This window comes from Lactuca saligna, chromosome 5 (genome assembly GCF_052625555.1).
Source record: "Lactuca saligna cultivar CGN05327 chromosome 5, ASM5262555v1, whole genome shotgun sequence".
Taxonomy (NCBI): Eukaryota; Viridiplantae; Streptophyta; class Magnoliopsida; order Asterales; family Asteraceae; genus Lactuca; species Lactuca saligna.
This window is the reverse complement of record NC_136421.1, coordinates 120,973,582-121,000,000: the sequence shown is the minus strand read 5'-3', so window position 1 is coordinate 121,000,000 and position 26,419 is coordinate 120,973,582. Positions and strand designations below refer to the sequence as shown.

General features: G+C 35.4%; 2 long non-coding RNA genes across 2 annotated transcripts; both read right to left on the bottom strand.

Annotated features, from left to right (window-relative positions):
- Nucleotides 1-7,085: 7,085 nt before the first annotated feature.
- On the bottom strand, nt 7,086-8,352 carry LOC144998322 (uncharacterized). Its single transcript, XR_013660250.1, has 3 exons — nt 8,025-8,352; nt 7,576-7,640; nt 7,086-7,455 (listed from the first exon to the last, which is right to left on the bottom strand). It is a non-coding gene; the product is annotated as an uncharacterized LOC144998322 (long non-coding RNA).
- Nucleotides 8,353-19,857: 11,505 nt separating this feature from the next.
- On the bottom strand, nt 19,858-21,229 carry LOC144998038 (uncharacterized). Its single transcript, XR_013660085.1, has 3 exons — nt 20,930-21,229; nt 20,448-20,542; nt 19,858-20,314 (listed from the first exon to the last, which is right to left on the bottom strand). It is a non-coding gene; the product is annotated as an uncharacterized LOC144998038 (long non-coding RNA).
- Between the last annotated feature and the right edge of the window lie 5,190 nt (nt 21,230-26,419).

The window sequence follows — 26,419 nt, the reverse complement described above, 5'->3', positions numbered from 1 at the left end:
AACAACTTGAAATCATTTTCATGCAAAATATTGACCAATTAACATCATGTACGTTACTCTGATAAACAAGTTAAATTAGTAAACAAATTACAACATTCGCATTCACGTATAGAAAGTATGTTTACAACAACAATTTGATAAACCATTACAATAAGTCGTCATCTCCAACTGTCAAGCCATCACGTGTACAAACGCAATATTACCAATGGACTCAATTTCATATAGACCATCCTAATTATTCTCTTTAATAAACACATATGCATGAATAGAAAAAAAAAAAAAAAAAGAAATCATCAATTCATATAAGCAACATATTTTACCTGTACACATAATAATACAACATACTCTATCTTTTACACATCATCACTTCTTAAAGAAAAGAAGTCATCTCTTTTAACGAATATAGGCAACATACTTAATCATTTACACATAATAGCAGTGTACTTACATTTTATACTCAAAACAACAACATACTTTATAACTCTATTCCCAACGAATCAGAAGCAAAAGCACAAAAGTGAAAGTTTCTTATGATCAATCACTTGCTATGTTTGTACAAATACCAAAGTGGGCATTAATAAAAACAAGGTACGTAACATCTAATAATAAAATATATAAAGAATTTCCAATGACTTATATACCTTCACCCTTCCTTGTGGTCTTTATACCCAGAACCTATCCGTAAACATGAAACATGTTGAAATAAGAAGAAAAATGTTAAGAGAGTTGATTGAACATCAATAAATTTGATTCCTAATAACTAATAACAAATAAGATAAATCTCATGAGAAATAAAATGGAGGTATGAATCATTTGTTTCGAAGGTTATTGTATAGAATTACCACTCCACAAGCTACAACAAATGTAGGTTGTGGATGTAATCTGCATCTCCAAACAGAAAAAACAAAAATCAAGTTTTTTGAGTTTAAACAAGGAGTAAATCCAATCCATTATCAAGATTCATCAAGTAGAGATATTAAAAACACAAAAGTACCTGAGCAAGAGTAGATTCACTTAGTCATCTTTTTAGTTTTACCAAATTATTATGAACAAATCCACCAAAAGATTGAGTTGCAAATGAAAGAATATGTTTATCACCATCAATGGAAATTCCAAGCTTAATCATTGTTTCATCTAAACTAGGGCTTACAGATGAAAATCAGGAACAAATTACATGGAGTGGAATCGTGCTCAATGGAATATCTGATCTAAAAAACGAAGTAAGTCAAGGAATTTCTTGGGAACGAGAGCTAACTGTTAAAATTTACAAAGGCTGTGATGGATGTGTTTCTTTGGCTGGACACCACGTTTAACCGAACATTTACAGATAGACTGCTTGAGGTAAAATATGAAGGAGATGAGAGATTTTTACCTGGATAATATTGTTTCACCTTCTTGGCTCTTAAAACACCATTTCTCTTATTTTTTTTCAAAAGCCCTAGGCATTAATACCACATAAACAGATTGCTAGGTACATTACAAAATTGTAGAAGTAAAAGCAAAATTGGAAGAAGATAAGAGATTTCTACCTGGCTCTTAACGGTAATTGGTGGCTAGAGAGAGATGACGAAGTAGGGTAGATACACAGGGCATGCAGAGCGGGGGTAACGTATTGTAGGTGGAGCGGAGGCAACACCCGTGAAGTGCTAGAGAGAGTCGAAGGAGCAGGGTTGAGAAGTTTGTAGGCGATTAACAATCTACCACAGAAGAGAGGAGAGGATTGGGTAACAAGAACGAGGGGAGGAGACGAACAATGAGATGAAGCATGGTAGAGGCGTAGTGGAGGCAGAGAGTGTGGTGGTATGCTGGAGGTGATCATGCCGATGCTGCTGATGACAGTGTTGCTTGAGATTGTAATCGCATATAGGGAGCATCATAGGTTGCAGACGACCAGTAGCGGAGCTAGATACGACGTTGGGGGTACTACAACACCGCCAAAAAAAAATTTTACGTATAAAAAAAATTATTTGTAAAAATGTTCTATGTTATTCTATCCCCATCTAAAGAGATTATATCATGTTTTTTAATGCCCTGAATATGATTTCACACCCCAAAACCGAGAACGATGGAAACTTTCTAGGGCGGAGGACATCATGTAAGGTATCACAACATAGTATAATAGTAAACAAGTAAAAAATATCATGCATTGCATTAAATATATAATTTTAATACAAGTGTGTTCTCTAGTATATAAGACACCAAAACATGAATCAAAATATAAGATGAGTCTTGTATGCGCTCCATCTTCTCAAAAGCTGGCATCGGTACCTTTCTACTAATGACCTGAGAATACAATTTATTTTGAAAGAGTTTATCAGCATTAAAGTCGGGGAGTTCATAAGTATTTAGTGTCTATATTTGTATCAAAATGTTTGAAACGATGTTTGAAGTACGTGTTTGTAAACATTTGTAGTAAAAGTATGTGAATGTTTGTAAGTATTTGTAAAAGTTTGTAACTCCAAGAAAATCCTATATTTTCTACTAAAAGTAGACTTCTACCAAGGCACGACTGTTTTGTATGTTTGTTTCTTGTAAGAGTGTGTAATTTTCCCAAGTGTAACTGACATTATCAAAATATAGTTTGTACATTAATGTAGTATAATGTAGTATTGTAATTTTGTATTATAGGAACTACTGCTCTACTAAGTACCTTAAACCGGATTTATATCAAGGTATTATTTGATTAATTGTATCATACTATCGACTAGGAAACACGACAATGTAAGTCGTCAAAAGGTATGACATTTGGCACCCGAAGACCTGCCAGTCCCGCTGTAGCTAGCAATAAGGTGTAGGATATTCAATATGACATTGAAGGCATGCTCCGATACAGTAGATCACATTGATGTTATAGTATAGTTGTATATGTAATGTATGTACTTGTGTAATGAATGTATTGTTTCTCATCATAGTATCATTGTATATGCTCTCATCCTAGTATAGTTGTATATATTCTCAATAGTATAGATGTATATGTTCTCATCCTAGTATAGTTTTATATATTCTCATCATCGTAAGTAATGACTCATGAATGAACTGACTCTTGTATGCTTCATTGGACTAGAAGTAGTAAGTAGTATAACCCTAAACTATACCTATTATAGTTTATCAGTAGACTTGTTTGTATGACTGAATGTACTGAACTAAGATAAAAGTCTTTATATATGTACATATATACATAATATATAAGTAAGGATTCAACAACACTCGGACAAACAACCAGGTACTTTAAGTCCACAACCAAACAAGGATAGGAAGTAAGGTGTGTTATCTCTCCTAAGTCCAATTCAAACCTTATTTATATAACTAGATATATAGTAGAAATGGTTTTAACAATATATAAGTTTAAAAAATGTAAAAGAAACGTTTAGTATACAAAACTGAATTTGATAAAGAGTTTGACATGTAAAATAGTTTGATAAACAGTTTGATGTCATTTGTTTGGTAAAACAGTCTAAAGTATGGAAAATTCATTAGTATGCTACTTATTAATCACATGTGGTTGATCTAATTATTAACATGGTTCAACTTGTATCCCCCCCCATAAAAGCATTTAAAAACATTTCAAAGGTTAATTAAGGGGTATGAACTCACCTGTAGTGAGTGGTTTGTACGGAAGTGTCGGACAAGGTGCTAGGTGTCAAGTGAAGACTTGAACATACACAATGATCCTAGTTAACATATAATAAACATATATGTATCTAATTAGTTAATTAACAACTAATTAATCAAGTTAAGACACCCTATGACATGGAAACACTTTGATTCAAGCGTTATAGGTACCAACGAGTTGCATCTAGGGGTTGTATGGCATGACATTGGAGTTTATGGCCCAAGGACCAATCCTTATGGAGTTTATGGCCCATTAACATTTCCCCATGAGTTTATGGCCGTAAACTCATGGTACTAAGTGCAAGTTTGTGTTTTGAGGTCTTATAATTCATGATTGCACATACAATGATCAAGTCCAAGCCTTAGGAAGACATTAGGGGCACATTAAGACTACTTTGTAGAGTATACGACCTAAGGAGTATATCCTTATGTGTTTCCGGCCGTAAAATCTTATGGGTACATGTTTTGATTGTTGTTTAAGGTCTTAAACACTTCTAGGAAGGATCAAGGTTGGCATCCAAGGATTAGGAAGGGACTAGTGTCCATTTAACCAACTTAAGAATGGTTTACGGCCTAAGAACATCATTGGTCGTAAACTCCTTTTTTCTTATGATTCTTGATGATTTTCAAGTGTTATCAAGTTCATATTAAGCACACTATAAGCTAGGGTAAGTGTACTTACAAGATAGAAACTTGATTTGGTGTTTAAGGTCCAAGAACACTAGTGTGTGTTCTTGGTGTTTTGAAGAACACTTAAAGATCTAAGTGAAAATCAAATAGGAGTGCACGAAATGATGTATAACTACTAGATGTTAGGTTATAACAAGAAATCAAGTCGAGCAACACTTACGTTTTCGGGAGATCGGGTGAAGATCGGGCTGATAGCTGAGAGAGAATGAGGAGTAAACTTGAGGGTGGAAATGAGAAATTAAGAGTTTGGGGAGTAAACTCATGCCTAAGGCATGAGTCCACGGCCACTCAAGAGTTTACGGCCCAAACTCCAAAAGTTTGGCCATGAACTCTTTATTAGGGTGCATTGGGTGGGTTTGCTACTTCGAGACCCGAGACGGTACTTCCTTTTCTTCGTTTGTTTGAAGAATAAATACAAAAATCACTCAAACGGAATTTTAAATTGGCTTACAATTATTAGAAATGTAATTGACTTTTAATTAAAGTGATTGACTTTAGAGTTTGTACGAATGAAAATTTCGGGTTGTCACATATGATAACTACATAGAATATTTATTGATAATGTTTGTACCCCCATATAAAAATTTCTACCTCCGCCACTGCAGACGATGTGTATGTAGGTTAGCATCGGAGGAGGTGTAGGGCACGTCGAACTTAGTGTGTGGAATCGTTGGTTCGTTTCGTTCTAAGGAGAAGCAAAAACAGATCAGCCGTCGATTAGGGTGTGTTAGGGCAATTATGAACGAAAACCGGAGAGAAGGGGAGAATTTCAGACTTTTCAACTTTTGGGAAGTTTGGAGGCTTTCATTATTTTCATGATTTGGGTGGTTAAAAACATAAAATTTGAAAAGATAGAAAAAAGAACTTCCCCTAAATATTAGTTTGATTTTTCAACACTCACACCATAACACACTTATAGTAACATATTTTTTTATTGTTACTACTTTTATTTTTGAACACACATAAAAATAAAAACATCATTATAAAATACTTTTAATTATATATTTTTTTTTAAAATTTCATAATAAAATATTTACAGTCACATGTTATTCTCTTATATTAAAAATCATTAATTTTAAACATACATATGAAATAAAACTGATATGATAAAACACTTATTATCACATTTTTTTAAAATGTCATAATAAAATATTTACAGTCACAATGATCGAACGTGACTATTGGTTAATATTTTTCATATTTTTTTTATAGAAAACAGTGACAAAATTTATAAACGTAGTTTGCAATGGTGAAAGTTTTTAGTTAATATGTAACTAAAACATTATTGGAATGTGATTAATGACCTTTACTGACACAATTAACCAAATACATGACAACCATTTTTCCAAAACACGTGGCCTTAGGTCATTTTTGCGCTAGTGTGAGGTGTTTCTTTGTTGCATCCAACCTCAAAGTGAACCCGGCTAAAGGTAAAGTCATGCTAATTCGTGTTACTAACTTGGAGGTTCAAAACATGTGTACATTGTTTGCTTGTGCCATCTGTTTTTTCCTTTCTCCTATCGTGGTGTTCGGTTCGTTGTGAAGATCACGAGAATATCATCTTGGAAAATTATATATTGTTGAAAATTCTCATTCTAAATAGTTTTTGCGGGAAGTCCAACAAATGACCTTTGGAGGTTGGTTAACCTTATGCATTGGTGTTTATAGTAGCCTTGGAACCTACTTGTTCTCTCTTTTCAAGGTGCCAATTGGAGTAATCAAAAGATTGAGAGCATCCTATTATAAACTCTTTTAGGTTGGTTTGGATGACAATAAAAAAGTTACTTGTATTGCTGGGGAAAATATTTTACATACCAAGGAAAAATGTGGTTTCAACATTCGCATATCATTTAATCTCGCTTTGTTGGGAAAATGGTGGTGATGGTTCTATGCTGACTAATCTTCTATTCGGAAAAAATACATAACGACACGATGGAGAGAGACAGAATGATGGCTTGTAAAAGCGGCATTTGTGGCAATATCATTAATCTTCAAACTGATTTTAATTATTTGAATTTTGACTTTCTTTCCATGTTTTCTATCAAAAACAGTAGGTCAAGATGGCTTGAAATCAAGGATAGCAATATCTCGGCGTCCTCCATCAGGTTCATAAATGATCACGTTTTGTCAAAATATAGTACTTGCAACCCTATTTGGAATCACATTGCACCTACCAAGGCAAACATCTTAACTTTGCATGTTAGGCTTGGTCATCTATACACTAGATTGAACCACCATAGAATTGGGATCCCTTTGCAATCACCTATTTGCACCCTCTGGCGGCTAGGAGTGAATTTGAGTCACACATTTATTTCTGGACTACCCTAAAGTCATTGAGATAAGTGTGATTTTGTGTCAGTGGTGGAGGGACATCCCTATTACTAGTGTGTCCATCATTGATTTGTTTTTATGGTTGTACCATGTGGGTTCTCCTGTAATAAGATAAAGCATAACAAGATGAAGCTGCTTGTCACCTCTACGCTGATAGCCCTGCTATGAATAAGTTAGATATGGCCACAAGGTTAAGTAAATGCAACTGTAGCCTCCCACTAGCTTTGTTTTTATAATAAAAACACCATTTTGTTTAAAAAACATCATATAAATAATATATTTTTTTGTGACTTATTGTGCCTGTTCAATGTCTCAGTAGATGTGAAAATTCTTCCAGCTACAAAAGCTGAAGTGACATTTTCTAATACCGGAAACTATTGAAAGGTTAATACATTTGAGATGTTCCTTTATGAAACGTGTGCTTGCATGTCTCATAAGAAAAGTTTGAGCGATATTAATATGTTTATAGGATAGATCTTGTGGTATTCAAATTCATATACATACATTGATACACGTAAACATAAAGACACACATTTCAAATATATATTTATACTCATACAAATACGCTGATAGAAAATAAAACGTGTTCTAAACAAAGATTAATCCAGCCTGCAGACAAAGAACACCATATCCGCTACTTTAATCAGCAAAGGCATGTATAAAGCTTGTCCAGTAGATGTTTTGTACTTAGGCTATTTTAATCGATCTTATAACCATTTTCCGGATACCAGAAAAGTGTGGTTTGGATTTATTGACTGACGAAATTGGCAACCCTGATGGACACATGTGGTGGGTAGATGATATCGCCTGAGCAAATTGAGACTGAAACAAAACATTAACCCATAAAACTACAATGAGCACATAATAGAGTTGACAACTATTAACAATTAATGATTTTAACATGAAGATGTTTTGAGCATCATTAAAGATTATGCAACTTACAGGGGAGCCATTTTTTCTTGTTTATGCTCCGCTGCTGAAATATACAAAGGTTTTGTCCCATCATCCTGTTTATTAGAATGAAGATTAGTTAACCTTTTTAGTTTGTGACTCAAAAAACTTATTGCAAAAGCTATGAGTTCAAAAATTAAAATCACTAAAACTAAAATCTCTATCAGATTTTTTTTTGCTTTAAAAAGATCTAATACTCGATCCAGAAATATCTGCATCTTTACTGATATTTAAGGAATAAGCATGTAAAGAACTACAGATCAGATCTGCAACTTCCTTCAAGATCTCCATAATCTCCAAACAGTATTCAATAAGAATGGAACTAGATGTCAGATTCAGACTACTGAAACGTTACTAGATATAGCATAAATTGGAAAGTTGAGCAGTAAAAATTTATTGGAATCAAAACAATTACATAAGAAAACGTTATATAAATTTACCTTTCCAACCACAAGATATAGGGGCCTTCGACAAACCCACAAAACCAACTCTTGAAATGTTATGAACACCTAACTGATACAGATCTGATTCTACTAGGCTGACAATAGAATACAGATCAGTATATAGCGGATCTTTACCACTTTTTTGATCTATGTGCATGATAAAGAAAAAAAAAAGTCGACACTTAAAACTCCTGGTGATTATCACGACTGAAAAAAGAAAAAGATCGAGAACTTAATGAAAACAAAGCATGATTTTCAGATATGTAAGAAACGATTGCGATCTAGATTGATAGGGTTGATCATGACAGCGGCTGTGAAATTGTATTGAAATGAACCTGAATATCGTATATATAATGATTAAGAAATGTGTAGGCGTAACCCTATAACCCTAATTTCTTGCGTTGGTAATTTGCATCTACCTCCCCTACTATTGTACATATCTTCAAATAGAGCCCAAAGGTTATGCAAAATGACAGTTTTGTTGCTTGATGAAGAAAGTGCTACTTGGTTTTTTATTTTATTTTTTAACGGTTCTTATATGTAAATGGCCACAATAGTTGAATAGTTTTTTTAAATTTTAATATAAATCTACTTATTCAACATGTGGCCACAATAGTTGAAAAGCTTTTTTAAATTTTAATGTAAATCTACTTATTCAACATGTGCCCTGTACAACAATTGATACGTCGATCTCAAAGAAACACCTAAATATGGTCCGACTAGAAGTTTTTTTTGTAAATTTAACCAATACTCTTTAATTTATTTATTTTTTTGAAAAAAAATTGATAGATTTTTCTTTCTTGTTTAAGTAAGAATATCTTTCATCATTTGACATTGTAATTATTCCAGATTGAGTATACCGTATTCATGGTGTAACCTTTCAACATGAAATTATGTAATTAGCCCAAACTTATTATAATTTTTGGCTACAAAATTAATGGTTTCACTAAATGTTACAGTATGATTAATGTGTTAGATGAAATCATAATAAATATCTATACTGCTTATTATATGTATTTTTGTTTTATAATTAAATTTCCAGAAGAAAACAATGTTCATAATTAATGAAGATTATGTAAAATTGTGCCTATATTTAGCGTTTAACATGCCCTTCAGCTAAAATCTACAAGTCGAAGAAATCTTGACGATAAATATTTTGTTTTATGAATGTTTTGTCCAAAAGTTTTTTTTTTTTGGTTGATTATTGGATTACTAACACCCGGTGTTTTGATATTAGCACATTGTTCTACATCAATTGCGACTTTGCATTTTAAGTATATTTGCATTCTTTTTCTATTTCAAGGCAATGCGAGTTTTACAACATATTAGAGACACTTCAATGAATTTTGATAAGCATGCGTGAACCATAACACATGCACAAACTTGCTATGGACGATTTAAATTTGTTGGTAAATATCCATTGATTTTCAATCACTAACTGCCACAAAGGCATAGTATTGAATACTTGTCGCAATATATTTGTGAATTTGGTATATGTTTGAAAACTGGTGGTCGATTTATGAACTTACCAAATCAACTATGGTAATGTAACAATTGTGTAAGACATTTGTTGCATCTTTTGCATGGTACTACACCATGAGTAACACGAAGAAATAATAATTCGCCACTAATGCTCTATATTCATCCTCAAAAAATGAGGGGAAATAATAATAAATAGTGGTAAAAAATCAACACAATTGTAAAGGAGTTCTGCTATAACTAATCAATTTACACAAAAATCAACATCCAATACAATAACAACATGTCGGTATTCTAACTACTACAAAATGAGTATAATGCGAACTTTTGGAGACAAACTTTTAGTATAATTTGTAATTTGTAACGTTCCAAAAATACTAAGTAAAAGTTTATTTTTAAACAACCCAAAATATTCATTCATTCATTCAAAGACAGCAAAAATGTATCATATTGTCAAACGTCAAAGTGAATCATAAAAAGATAGTGCAAACAAAAACTCCAGGGGATGCGCTCAAGCCGGAAACTCCATTTTGGAACCAAAAGTACCTAAAAAATTTAAAATATGAAACCGTAAGCATAAGTATACTTAGTGAGTTTCTCAAAATACCACATACCAATACGGACTTCACCTTACACACATAATGGGCTCGCCCAACATACATAATTGGCCTCGCCTATCATACATAATGGGTCTCACCCAACGGGGTCGCCTAATAATAAAACGACTCTCACCCAATGGGCATTGCCCAATAATATAACGGGTCTCACCCAACGGACCTCACGTAGTAATATAACGGGTCTCACCTTAGGCAATGATAACGGTCCAAAGTCAAATTTCGGTCAAGGGCCGATATTTGAGATATAGGTTATCACGATAGGATATCGGTGGAATATCGATATTTTTATATCATGCATAATTAATATATACAAACATAAAACATATATAAAAGTAATATAAAAAGTCAAAACTCAAAACTATCAATGTTCTAAACATAATCTTATGTAACTCATAGAATCTTCCTCCAAGTCCACATCAACCAAGGCATCCAATTATTTTATCTACATCTTCTATATCAACTCTAATATCATCATCATCATCATTTGAGAATTAAGTATTTAACACATCAACATGATCAACCCTATAGAAACTGGCAAGTTAACACTAAAGTATTTAACAATTAACATAACAATAAGACCGGTTAATACTTAAAACATGAGTTTATGACCTAAAACTAACAATTAAGTACTTAACATAATAGCAGGTTCAGTTAATTTATGACCATAAGACTTAAGGCCATGACTTATCAATAAAAAAAAGCAAGTAAAATTACTTAACCGGTATCCTACATGGAAATCACCTGGAAATATCCGTAAATATCGGTAAATATCACCAAATTTTGTGGTCCGATATTTTGGACTGATATTTAACACCGTTATTTTAAAAAGTATCGATAACCGATATTCCACCTGGAAATCACCGATATTAAATTTAGGTCTCACCTAACTGGCCTCGACCAATAATATAACGCGTCTCACCTAACGAGCCTTGCCCAATAAGGTAAGGGGTCTCACCCAATGGTTAGAGGCATAGTGGAGGTAGACGGCAGTGGTAGGGTGGAGGCGTTAGTGTTGGTGTTACTGACGACAGTGTTGCTCGAGATTGTAATCGTGTATGGGGAGCATTGTATGGTTTAGACGATGTGTATGTGGGTTGGAGTCGGAGGTGGTGTATGGTAATGCAGGAGGTAGTGTGTTGAATCATCGATGTTCATTTTGTTTTGGGCAAGAAGCAAAAACATATCAGTCATCGATTAGGGTGTGTTGGGTGATTATGAGGGAAAGCGAAAAGAAAGGGGGATAATTTGGGACTTTTGAAACTTTTAGGAAATTTGGAGGCTTTCAATATTTTTAGAATTTGGGTGGTTGAAAACATACAATTTGAAGAGATAGAAAAAATTAAACTTCCTTTGAATATTGGTTTCATTTTTCAACACTGTCGCCATAAAACAGTTATAGTTACATATACTTTTTTATTGTTACTATATTTTACTTTTGGATACACATAAAAATTAAAACATCACTATAAAATACTTTTAATTACATGTTTTATTTTTTTAATGTCATATGTTATTCTTTTATATTCAAAATCGTTAATTTCAAACATACATATGAAATTAAACTGTTATCATAAAACACTTATTGTCACAAGTTTTTTTAAATTACATATTAAAATACTTACAGTCACATTGATCTAAAGTGGCTATTAGCTAGTATTTGTCACATTTTTGTTATGTAAAAGAATGACAAAATGTGTGAACATAGTTTTCAATGATGACGGTTTGTAGTTAATATGTAACTAAAACATTACTGGAATTTGATTAATGACCTTTGGTGAGCCAATTAACCAAATACGTGACAACCATGTTTCTAAAACATGTGGTCATAGGTCATTTTTATAGTAGTGTGAGGTGTTTCTTTGTTGCGTCCGGCCTCAAAGTGAACCAGGTTAAAGTAAAGTCATGCTAACTAGTGTTACTAACTCGGAGATTCAAAACTTGCCTACTTTGTTGGCTTGCGACACCAACTTGTTTCCTTTTGTCCTGTCATGGTGTTCTGGTGGGTGCCAAGATGACAAGAATATTGTTGAGAATTTATTCTCATTCTAAATAGTTTTTGCGGGAGGTCCGACAAACGAATTTTGGAGGTTGATTAAGCTTATGCATTAGTGCTTATGGTAGCCTTGAAACCTAGTTGTCCTCTATTTTCAAGGTGCCAAATGAAGTAATCAAAAGATTTAGAGATCCTATTGTAAATTCTTTTGGGTTGGTTTCGATGACAATAAGAAAGTTACTTGTATTGCTTGGGAAAATGCTTTAGATACCATGGAAAAAGGTGGTTTCAACATTGGTAGATCATTTAATCTGGCTTTATTGGGAAAATGGCGGTGACGGTTCTATGTTGACTAATGGTCTATCCGGAGAAAAATTTATAACGGCACTATGGAGAGAGACAAAATGATGGCTTGTAAAAGCGACATTTGGGGTAAAATCGTTAATCTTTAAACTGGTTTGAATTATTTGAATTTGGACTTTCTTTCCAAGTTTTCTATAAAAAACAATAGGTCAAGATGGCTTGGAATCAAGGATGGCATTTTCTCCGCATCCTCCATCAGGTTCATAAATGATGACGTTTTGTCAAAATATAATACTTGCAACACTATTTAAAATCACATTGCACCTGTCAAGGCAAACATCTTAACTTTTCGTGTTAGGCTTGGTCATGTATACACTAGTTTAAACCTCCACAGAATTGGGATCCCTTTGTAATCACCTATATGCACCCTCTGTGCGGCTAGCAATGAATTTGAGTCACACTTATTTATGGACTACCCTTAGTCATTGAGGATTTTGTGTCCAATTTTGGAGGGGAAGCCCTATTACTAGGGTGTCCATTGATTTTTTTTTAGGTTATACCACGGGGGTAATAAGATCAAGCATAACAAGATCAAGCGAACCAATCACCTCTGATCTGATGGCCCTGTTGTGGATAATGTAGATATCACCATGAGGTTGTCTTCAGTTGCAAATCCTGGAGCAGCAAAGAGTTCGTAGGTGACATCTGGCTTCGTTTGGTTAGCTATTAGAGCTAGAAAAGATGAATAATTTTGTTGGTTAATTTGGTCTATCGATCCACGCAAAGATTGCCTCAACAAGATCTAACTTTACCGTCTCACTACCTTTGTTTTTAGAAAAAAAAACACTCTTTTGTTAAAAAAACATCATATAAATAATACCCATTTTTTTTTAAGACTTATTGTGCATATTTAATGTCTCAGTAGGTGTCAAAATTTGTGCCAGATACAAAGGCTGAACTGACATTTTCTAATAGGGGAAACTATTGAAAGGTTAATCAATCGAACTACTCGATGTATCCCGATATAAAGTTCAAGTAAGCCTCCGTTATAACAAAGTTTCAGCTTCATTGTTTTCACGATTTATCTAATACACTAAACTGAAGAGGCCTATCCGGTTAATGGAATAGGTATGGTCCGCATTTATTACCTGACGAAATTGGCAACCTTTATGCACACATGTGGCAGGTAGATGATATTGCCTGAGCCAATTAAGTCTGAAACAAAACATTAACTTATAAAACTATAATGATGTAACAACCCGAAATCTCCGCATCATTTCAATGTAACTCTTTCGCGCAACTGATCGTCGTTCCGATTTCCGATTTCCGATTTTTCCGTTTAATTAAGTCATTAATTAGTAAACATTTAAAATGACTTAATGGGTGTCTTAATACATTTGAAAATCATTTTAACACCCAACATTAGTGATCGGAATAATTCTAGATTTTACCGTATCGGGTTACGGTAACTCAATCGGGTACGACCAAAAACCCCATCTAACGCTAGTATCGGGTAGAATTCCACCGTGTCCAAAATTTTAACACTATATAAACGTGTTTAGGACTTCATTTGAAGCCTTTGGCCAAATTATCACTAAACATTTCTCACCACTCTCCTAATCCAAGTTTAAGGGATCAAAACTCAAAATTAAGGCTTCTAATCTCTAAGGTACCTTCCTAGCCTTAATCTCTAACATATTTGGCATCCAAATTCGAGTTCAAATCATGAATTAGGAAAATATTCATGAGTTTATGGCCATAGAACATTCATGGGCCGTAAACTCATATTTCAAGGGTTTTTAAGCCCTAAAACCCTTCCTTTGCTTAGTTAGACACTAGATATGACTTAAGGGCTTAAAGGGAAGAACTTATTACATGTAGAACATGGATTTAGAGGGACAAAAGTGAGTTTACGGCCAAGGAACATTCTTGGGCCATAAACTCATATACAAAGGGTATTTGAGCCAATTAACCCTTCCAAAACCTAGTTGGGACTTAGACATGAACCATGGACTTGCTAATCTAGACTTGGAACACTTTAAACTTGATTTTTGATTAATAAAGAAGAGTTTACAGCCAAGACATATTCTTGGGCCGTAAACTCCTCAAAAAGGGGGATTTAAGGCCTTTAAACATGTTCAAATGCTTCCAAACTCAACCTATGGCTTTGTGGTAAAATCTAGATGCATCTAAAAATGGTTTAAAGGGTTGAAACACATCAAAAGTATGATTTATGGGAGTTTACGGCCTAAGAACATACCCTTGGCCGTAAACTCATAAAACAATGTTTAAGATGCATCAAACACACTCAAATTGCTTGTATAAATTTCTAGAATCACATGTGATTGTTTTAAACACCAAAAACTATATTTTTCAATGGTAAAAGAGAGTTTAAGGCCTTAGAACATTCCTCTAGGCCGTAAACTCCAATGAATGTCTTAATTGATATTCTAAATTCATAACAATGCTTAGAAAATTAGTTTGAATCACATGTGATTGCCCTAAATAGCTCAAATCAATTTTTCTTAGCCATTGTGAGTTTACGGCCGTAAACTCTATGAGTGTGGCCGTAAACTCATGTTTTAAATGTTTTAAATCCATTCCAAGTGTTCCAAGGTGTTTAGATAATTATTTCTAGCAAACCCTAAGTCCATTTGAGCCCTTAAAACACCAAAACCTCACCCACATGAGTTTACGGCCGTAAACTCATGTATGTGGGTGTTCCAATGTTGTAAACTCTTTAAAATGTTTACTTATGGGGAGTAAACTCAAGTCCCAAGTCCCTAGTGTCATTACAAATCCGAAGACGTCACCCGGGTCACTCCAAACGCTCGTTTTGAGGTGTTTAACCTCATTGGAGTGTAATGTTCCATATGATTAGTGAATGTATCTCTAATTGTATATATATGGACATTATATCATTTTACATAGGGTCATCGCGAGTAATCAAACCCTGAACCGACGTCTAGCATTCAAAACCGACACGTTTCCGAGTCCGGTGAGTTCATACCCCTACCCTTTTTCACTATTTTCATTGTTTTCAGGAGGGAAACACAAGCAAAGTACAAGGGAATTCTTGTACTCATAACATGTTTTCAAATGTGTGTTTCATATTCTTATGCTTTTATAACTGATAACTACAACTGATAACAGATCGAACATACAGATCACGTAACATATATTTGTGAAATAAGTCTTTAAACTAGTATGTTTTACATGTATTTCACAAATGGTTTTCCACATTTTATCAGTTAAAAGCATGACATTAAAACATTTGAATATAATACTGTACACTGTTTTTTCCTCGGTAACACTCCCCACACTTATACGAGTGGAGGACTTTCATATTATTACTAGTAAATTTGTTATTCCTGTACGATTGGAGACACGTCCTCGGAGAACACTCCACCTGGATTACGCGAGTGGAGGACTACACCCATAACCAGAATCTCTGGTATTTAGAGAGCGTGACTTGAGTGTATAGATCTATACGGGGCTGACTACCCCACACCTGGCTGCTAGCTACAGTCGAACCGAAATGGTTCAAGGGTGACGAAAGTCATAAGTATGTGGACGACTTATTGCCACATGTGGACTACTTATTGCCACAGGTTTCAGTCTATTGTATGGTTATGGAACTTGCAACTAGGATAACAGAGATTTACTTACAGTAATAATGGATTACTTTATACATCGTTTACATCTTTTACATCTTTTACATCTTTCACGAAATGTAACTAACATTCAGGAAAGTACGAGACTTTCCTGGGAAAAACATGGAACCTAACTACAATTACATCTTTTACATCTTTAACATCGTTTACATTAGAAACCTATATGCAGGAAAGCATGGGGCTTTCCTGGGTAATACTTACATAACTCGAAATAGTAACATACTGGATAACATTACATCTTTTACAATTTGTAACATACAATAAGGAAAGTATGGGACTTTCCTGATTACACACGATAAGTAAACAGAACAGTTTAACCAGTCAGATAACCAATTGTACATTTTCATATGAGTAAACATGTTTTCAGTATACAAACTTACTATACTTTACATTTGTGAAACAATAACCAACTTTTACGAAAATACGGGATTTTCTTGGTGTACATAACATTTCAGAAACAGATAGGAAACCGAAACATTTTCACGAACAAATTCCGCTTATGAACTCAAGCTTTATGCTGATTTTCAAACCGCTTGTGTTCTCAGGTCAGCGTTAGAATAGGTACCCGAAGATCCTTTTGCTCGAAGACGGTGTACATGAAGACCCGTTACATTTTGTCTATATATACTATGTATCACAACTGTACAAACTTTACTTTTGAAATAACTGTAAAACTGTTACTATGTAATGTAATGCTTGTTTTACTTTACTTACTATGTACATTGGATTTGATACTCAACATGGTAGTCAACCCCGGAAATGTATTCCGCCTTTGGTTTTCGGGGTGTGACAGATTGGTATCAGAGCCCTTGTTTATAGTGAATGAAGTATACCAAACCTTACATGGTATAAAACTATAAACACTAAAGGGCCTAAGTGCTCTGAATTAAAAGTATCTTCAAACTACAAGTATTTTCAAAAGTATACAAGTATACCGAACCGTCGCCATCCGTAACCACAAGTAGAACAGAACATAAGTAAATGGGTGTTGTGTACTACGGTTAAACCTGGGCAGTTATGTAGTCGTGTCTAGGGTCAATATAGCCTGGCCAACTATATTCATTCGAGACACGACCAACATGTGCTTGGGAGTGACTGTGGTATATGGCATGCCTAAAACTTACCCTAATATCCCAAACATCGAGTCATTGTCGTAAACAACTCATGAAATACTATGGGAGTATTTCTCAACCTCGATCCTCTGTAGTAATCCTTATTCGAGTGACTTTCTGTGATTGTTCTTAGCGACAAATTATCTGTTCGATAACTCTTTCCTGCTTTATCGCTTACTTGAATCATATAACTGTCATATCTATCGGTTCAACGTAGAGGACTTACCATCCTCTCTTTCTTGATCTTATTAGATCAAGATGCCTCCCCGAAAGAGACCTAGCTCAAAGAACAATGACAATCCTTCTTCGCCGCCACCTCCTCCCCAGTTTGACCTAGCATCAGTCCAGACGATGATGACCGCTGCGATGGTAGCAGCTATGTCACAAATGAACCCTAGTGGTTCAGGTGGTGGTACCCAATCTCAAAACCCTGAGGGTAGCCAGGGACACCAAAGAGGGGGTTCCTATAAGGATTTCATGAATGCGAAACCAACATCCTTTAATGGTGCTGGAGGTGTCATTTCTTTATCTCGATGGTTCGAGAAAATCGAGTCCATCTTTGAAATATGTGCTTGTGCGGAGTCCGATAAAGTCAAATTTGCAGCCTGTACCTTCGTTGATAAGGCCTTGACTTGGTGGAATGGCCGAGTCAAATCTCTGACCTTACCCGTAGCCAATGCCATGGGCTGGGAAGCCATGAAGGAACTTCTCATTGCTGAGTATTGCCTCCGTGGTGAAATGCAGAAATTAGAGCACGAGCTCTGGAACCTGAAGATGAAAGGTTCCGACATTGCTGCATATACTTCCCGATTTGATGATCTCGCACTTCTCTGCCCGGGGTTAGTCACTCCAGAAAACAAAAAGATCGAAAGTTTCATTTGGGGATTATCTCAACCAATAAAGAGTCACGTTTTGGCTGCTCGTCCGGATACCTATGATAGTGCCAAGACCTTAGCACAAATTCTGATTGATCACAACGACGATGTTAAGGAAATCACTACCACTTCTGAGCCGACTCAAAGGAGTGGTGAAAAGAGGAAATTCTGGAAGAAGAAGAAGGGTCAATCTTCTCAAGGATCATCCAAGAAACAACAGACAGTAGCAGTCCATGCTGCTACTGCTACTCCTGTTGTTGCTGTTTCTGCTATGGGATCCACAGCCTCAACTCCTACCAGTAAATATGCTGGTAACCTTCCTCTGTGTGACAAGTGTAAATACCATCATCATCCTGGTCCCTGTCGAGAATTGTCTTGCACCAACTGTGGTAAGAAAGGGCACACAGTTCGGTACTGCAGAACCCCTACTCAATCAGCTAACCAATCATCGGGAGCAGGTGTTAGTCAAGCCTGCTACAACTGTGGTGAAGTTGGACACTTTAAAAGGGATTATCCCAAGAAGTCAACTGCTGGTAACACTGGAAGGGTTCTAACCATGGGACGGGAGGAAGCAGTTGCTGATCCCACTGTTGTTTCGGGTACGTTCCTTCTCGACAACTCATATGCTAGTATTCTTTTCGATTCGGGTGCTGAAAGGAGTTTTGTTAGTCATTTATTCAAACATAATCTAAAACCAAATCCCCAACCACTAACCGAAACGTTTACCGTCGAGATGGCTAACGGTGAGAAAGAAAGTGCTAACGATATATTCATAGGCTGTACGCTTACCTTGAACGATCACTCATTTCCTATAGATCTCATGCCTGTTTCCATTAAGAGCTTTGATGTTATCATTGGCATGGATTGGTTGAGTCCCAATCATGCTGACATTCTTTGTTACGAAAAAGCTATCCGTCTCAATCTTCCTTCGAATCAAACTCTCATAATCTATGGCGATAAACCCATTTCCAACCTTCATATCATTTCTTGCATCAAAGCTCGAAAACTCCTTCGAAAGGAGTGTGTTGCATTCCTAGCTCATGTGATCAACGAGAAACAAGAATTTAGAGACCTCGCGAGCATCCCTAAAGTCTGTAACTTTCCCGATGTGTTTCCCGAAGAACTCCCAGGAATTCCTCCCGAACGTCAAGTTGAGTTCCGTATTGACTTAATTCCTGGAGCTACTCCCGTAGCAAAATCCCCGTATCGATTAGCTCCCGCAAAAATGCAGGAGTTATCCAGTCAACTCAATGAGTTGCTCAGTAAAGGATTCATTAGACCGAGTTCCTCACCCTGGGGAGCTCCGATTCTGTTTGTCAAAAAGAAGGATGGATCCTTTCGGATGTGTATCGACTATCGTGAACTGAACAAACTGACCATTAAGAACCGATATCCTCTTCCAAGAATAGACGACCTCTTCGATCAACTTCAGGGAGCCAGCTATTTTTCTAAGATAGACCTTCGATCAGGGTACCATCAGTTACGAGTCCAGGAGAATGATGTTCCCAAGACAGCTTTTAGGACTCGGTATGGACACTACGAGTTCATAGTGATGCCCTTCGGTCTAACCAATGCACCGGCTGTGTTCATGGATCTGATGAATCGGGTGTGCCTTCCTTTTTTTGAGACTTATTGTGCATATTCAATGTCTCAGTAGATGTCAAAATTTTTGGCAGCTACAAAAGCTGAACGGACAGTTTCTAATAGGGGAAAGTATTGTTCCTTTATGAAAGGGTGCCTGCATGTCTCATAAGAAACGTTTGAGTGATATGGAATATGTTCCTATAGGAACTTGTGGTATTCAAATTCATATACATACATTGATACACATACACATACGGATACCCATTTAAGATAATATTTATACTCATACAAATACACTGATAGAAAATAAAACAGGTTCTAAACAAAGATTAATCCACCCTGCAGCCAAAGAACACCATATCCGCCACATTTATTAGCAAAGACACATATAAAGCTTGTCCAGTAGATGTTTTGTAATTAGGCTTTTTTAATCAATCGAACTAGTTGATGTATACCGATATAAAGTTCAAGTTGGCCTCTGTTATGACAAAAATTCATGCTGATTTCGTCCCCTCTTTATCTAACACATGAATCTGAAGAGGCCTATCCGGTTAATAGAAGAGATATGGTCCCGATTTATTGACTGACAAAGTTGGGAACCCTGATGCACACATGTGGCCGGTAGATGATATCGCCTGAGCAAATTAAGTCTGAAACCAAACATTAACCCATAAAACTATAATGAGTCCATAATAAACTTGGCAACTGCAAATTGAACCTATTAAAAATTAATAATTTTAACATAAATATGCTTTAACCTTCATTAATGATTATGCAACTTACAGGGGAGCCATTCTTTCTAGTTTACGCTCCACTACTGAAATATACTAAGGTTTTTTTCCATCATCTCAGGATCCTTCTCAGCCATCCAATTCATCCTGTTTATTAGAACGATGATTAGTTAAGTTTTTTGGTTTGTAAAACAAAAAACGAATAGCGAAAGCTGTGAGTTCAAAAATTAAAATCACTAAAACTAAAATATCTGTCAGATTTTTTTTGCTTTAGAAAGATCTAATACTCGATCCCAAAATATCTGCATCTTTAGTGATATTAGGGAATAAGCATGTATAGAAGTACAGATCAGATCTGCAACTTCCGTCAGGATCTCCAAATATAATCTCCAAACAGTATTCAATAAGAAAGGAACTAGATGTCAAATTTAGACTAATGAAATGTTACTAGATATAACATAAATTGGAAAGTTGAGCAGAAAATTTTAATTGGAATAAACAACAATTACATAAGAAAACGTTATATAAATTTACCTTTCCAACCACAAGATATAGGGGCCTTACAAACCCACAAAAGCAACTCTTGAAATGCTATGAACACCTAACTGATACCGATCTGATTCTACTAGGCTGACAACAGAATACAGCTCAATGTATAGTGTGAGTGACAGGCTATACAGATCATTGTATAGCAGATCTTTAGCAGCTTTTTGATCTATGTGCATGATTTTCACGACTGAAAAAGACAAAAATCGATAACTTAATGAAAACAAAGCATGATTTTCAGATATGTAAGAAACGATTGTGATCTAGATTGATAGGGTCGATGATGACAGCGGCTGTGAAATTGTATTGAAATCAACCTGAACATCGTATATATAATGGTTAAGAAATGTGTAGGCGTAACCCTATAACCCTAATTTCTAGCGTAGGTGATTTGCATCAACCTCCCCTACTAATTCACATATCTTCAAATAGAGCCCAAAGGTTATGCAAAATGACAGTTTTGTTGCTTGATGAATTAAGTGCTACTTGATTTTTTATTTGTAATATTTTTAACGGGCTCTTTTATGTAGATGGCTACAATAGTTGTAAAGCTTTTTTTAATGTAAATCTAATTATTGATAAACTACTCTTAGTTCAACAAGTGCCAGCGCAACACTTGAACCGTCGATCTCAAAGTAGAAAAGCAACACCTGGATTGACTAGAAGTCTTTCGGTAAATATAAACAATACTCTTTATCTTATTTATTTTTTGGAAAAGCATTTGATACATTTTTCTTTCTTGTTTAAGTGTAAATATCTTTCATCATTTGACATTGTAATTATTCCAAGTTGAGTATACCGTATTCATGGTTTAGCTTTTCAACATGAAATGGTGTAATTAGAGCAAACTTATTATAACGTTTGGGTACAAAATTAATGGATTCACTAAATGTTAAAGTATAATTAATGTGTTCAATGAAATCATAATAAATATGTATACTGCTAATTATATTTATTTTAATTGTAAATTACAGGGATGTTCATAATTAATGAGTATAATGTAAGATTGTGCCTATATTTATCGTTTAACATGCCCATCAATTAAAATTACCAAGTCGAAGAAATCTTGACGATAAATATTTAGTTTATGAATGTTTTGCCCCACAATTTATTTTGGTTGATTATTAAATTACTAACACCCGATGTTTTTATATTAGCACATTATCCTACATGAAATGCAACTTTGCGTTTTAAGTATATCTGGATTCCTTTTCTATTTCAAGGCAATGTGAGTTTTACAACATATTAGAGACACTTGAATAAATTTTGATAAGCATGTGAGAACCGCAACACATGCATAAACTTGCTATGGATGATTATGTTGGAAATTTTTGAATTATCCTTTACGCGATGAGGTATAATAGGAAGTTTTGTGGGGTGACAAATTAGATATTGATAACGATCGATGCTAGGATCCTAAATAGATGCGAGTTTGTTAAATAGATGCTAGGATCCCAATTGACTTTTTTGTCTTTTAGCTATTCTCAATAATAACTATTATGTGTTTGGTTAGATCTTTTTTTTGCTTTGATTTCGTATCAGAGCTTGGTTGAAAAGAAGACATGGTGGAGGGAGATACGCCATCGTCTTCTGGTCCAGGGGGAAGCGACAAAGGAACATCTTTCTCGTTTCAAGTACCAATGCTGAATGCAACGAATTATAATGTGTGGGCAATTCGCATGAAAGTGATATTGAATGTTCATCAGGTGTGGGATGTCATAGATCTTGGAGCGAATGATCCAAAGAAGGATAACGTTGCTATTGATCCAAAGAAGAATAATGTTGCTATTGTTTTGATATTCCAGGCGACACCTGAAGATCTTATTTTACAAGTTGGAATGATGGATACGGCAAAAGAAATTTTGGATGCCATAAAAACCCGTAACCTGGGTGCAGAGCACCCAGGGTGAGGGATGCTAGATTGCAAACCCTAATTACCGAGTTTGACGATCTTAAGATCAAGGAGTCGGCTACAATTGATGAATATGCAAGCCAACTTTCGGGTATAGCGTCTAAATCATCTTCTCTTGGGGAAATGATTGATGAAAAGAAGATGGTTAAAAAATTTCTAACAAGCATACCAAGAAGATTCATCCATATAGTTGCTTCTATAGAGCAAATCTTAGATCTTGGGTCAATACGGTTTGAAGATGTCGTTGGAAGGTTGAAGGCATACAAAGAGAGGACCCATGATGATTCTCAAACCATTGATCAAGGAAAACTCCTACTCAACAAATATGTGTCGTCATCGCAGAACAATGAGTCCAATCGCATGAAGAGTAAAGTTGGTGGACGGAGTCGTGGAAGTAGGAATAATAACGGGACAACTCACCAACAAAACATGTCATTGAATTCAACTAGTGGTGAAATTGAAAAGATAAAAGGTATAGCGAAAGATCACACAGAAGTCCAATGTTATCGGTGTGATAAATTCGGACACTTCGCTAATCGTTGTTCAGAACGTAAGGTCAAACAACAAGAGGTTAATCTTGGTGATGTTGATGAGCAACATCCAGCGGTATTCAAGGCAGAAACCCTGTTCGAAACTGTGCTGTTAAACGAGGCTGTAGTAATTCCATCAATATACTCACAAACAGGTGACAATGACGTTTGGTACCTTGATAATGGAGCAAGCGATCACATGAGTGGTAATCGCTCTTACTTCAGTTATATAAATACTCGAATAGGAGGTAGGGTTCAATTTGGTAATAATTCACATGTTGAGATTTGTGGAAAAGGTTCGGTATTGTTCGAAAGTCATGAAGGTAGGCAAAAGCTTAAAACTGATGTGTACTTTATTATTGATTTGAAGACAAACATTATCAGCCTAGGGCAGGTAACAGAGTGTGGCTGTGAAGTTAGCATGAAGGGTGAATACTTATGCTTGTGTGATAATACAAACATATTACTGTTCAAGATGAAGAGGTCAGTTAACCATTTGTATAAGACTGAAATTGCTATTGGGAAACCTGTATGCTTGCATGGGATGTTGGATGACATTGAGTGGCTTTGGCATGCAAGGGTTGGTCACGTAAACTTTGGAATGCTAACATCGATGGCAAAAAAGACGACGATAAATGCTCTACCTAAAGTAAGAGGGTCAAAAAAGGTATATGAATCTTGCTTAGTAGGAAAACACTCTCAGAGTTCTTTTCCAAAGAATTCACAGTTTTAGGGAAAACGAAGCGTTAGAGCTAATGCATGGTGACTTGTGTGGGCCTATAACACCTCCCACAATGAGTGGAAATAGATATTTTTCGTAATAATTGACGACTTCTTGAGGTTTATATGCAGTTATTTATTAAAAGAAAAAAGTGATGCACTGTCTTTCTTTAAAACATTTGTGCTTAAAGTTGAGAAGGAAATGGGTAATTCGGTAAAAACCTAAGGACAGATCGTGGTGGTGAATTTACATCTCAAAATTTTAATAGTCTATGTGATAGCCATGGTATGATGAGGCACCATACAACACCATATACACCACATTAGAACGGGGTGGTTGAGAGAAGAAATCGCACCGTTCTCGAGATGACACGAAGTTTGATGAAGGCAACACAAGTACTGAATTATTGTTGGGGTGAAGCTGTGTTACATGCTATGCAGTAATAGCGGTTCAAAATCAAATAATGGTCAAGGACCGATATTCGATATATAGGTTATCGCGGTGGGATATTGGTATTTTTATGTTATGTAGGGCCTTTGTAACCTTGTGTTTTATTAGATGAATACATGGTCATTGAGTAAAGCATATAGTAAATTAGGAAATGTTTGAAGCAAATGTTTATCAATCTCATCAAATCCCCACCATATATCTACATTTTAATAATAAATGAAGTGACTTAATAAAAAAATTTAGCTATAAACGCTATTTCACCGCTATCCCACCGATATTTGTCAAATATCATTCAAATAGCGGTCAAATATCCTTCAATATCGGTCATTATCGCCGCTATTTTACCAGCTACCGATAACCGCTATCTCACCGCTATCCCACCGCTATTGACTGCATAGGTTACATGCATCATATATCATCAAAAGGAATACGACAAAGGCCTTGTCTGATACAACACCCTACGAAATATATTTTCGACGAAAACCCAACATTGAACACCTTTGGGTTTTTGGTTTTATAGCATTTGCCAAAGTATTGGGTCTAAGCTTAAAGAAGCTGGATGATAGATCAAAGAAATTAGTCTACTTTGTGTCGGAGTTGGGGTCCAAGGCATACAGACTATTTGATCCATCTACCAGAAAAGTAATCGTTTCTTGAGATGTCGTCTTTGATGAGAATGCCACTTGGGTTTGGAATAGTGGGCTTGAAGATGTGCTGAGGCCTGGAATGTTTTGGGTCCAGTGAGAAATGATCGTAGACATTAGAGTAAGGCCTATTATGGGTAATTTAAACCAAAACGAGAATCAGCATGAAGAGGATGCTAAACATGGAGATCCTGATAATATTGTTCATGAGCCACAAGTTGACGATGAAGTCAATAACGAGTCGCAGGTTAACGATGAGGTGAATAACGAACAACTAAGGCGTTTGCAAGGCAGATTCAGCAACCAAGAATGTTTGATGACTATGTTGTCAATCTATTTTGTTAAAGATCATTTTCTTTTCCAATCAATTAATGAAGACGAACCAGATAGCTTCTTGGAAGTAGTGAAAAACCCTAGGTGGGTAAAAGCAATGGAGGAGGAAATTGATTCCATTATGAAGAATAAGACATGGAGGCTTGCTAAAAGACCATCATCTGTGATAGGTCTAAAATGGGTGTCTAAAATCAAACGTGATGCTAGTGGGGCAATAAACAAGTATAAGTCTAGGTTAGTTGCAAAAGGAAGCTTGCAATAAGCAGGAGCTGATTTTGATGAAATCTTTTCACCGGTGGCTCGCATTGAAATAGTGAGGATCATCTTAGCTCTAGCAGCATCAAAAGGATGGGAGATTCACCATCTTAATGTAAAATCAGCATTTCTTCATGGTGAAAGAATGGTTTACACGTTAGATAGAGCGTTATATGGGTTAAGACAGGCTCCCCGAACATGGAATCTTTAGTTAGATAGTATTCTAAAAAGTATGAAATTTAAACGTTGCATGCAAAAACAGGCTGTATATGGACATAGGATTGGTAATGATTTGATTGTCGTAGGTGTTTATGTGGATGACTTGATTGTAATGGGTTCAAGTTTAGATATAATTAAGCGGTTTAAAGTTGCAATTTCAACCAAGTTCAAGATGTCATACCTTGGTATACTTAGGTATTACTTAGGTATTGAAGTATACCAAAGCATGAGGGGTGTAATTGTTACTCAAGAAGTGTATGCAAAGAAAGTTCTAAAATATGCAGGGATGAGTAATTTCAATCCTACATTGATTTGTATGGATTATAATAAGAAATTCTCAAAAGCACAAGATGAAAAAGAGGTTGATGCTACAGAGTATAGAAGTTTGGTGGGAAGACTGAGATATCTATTACA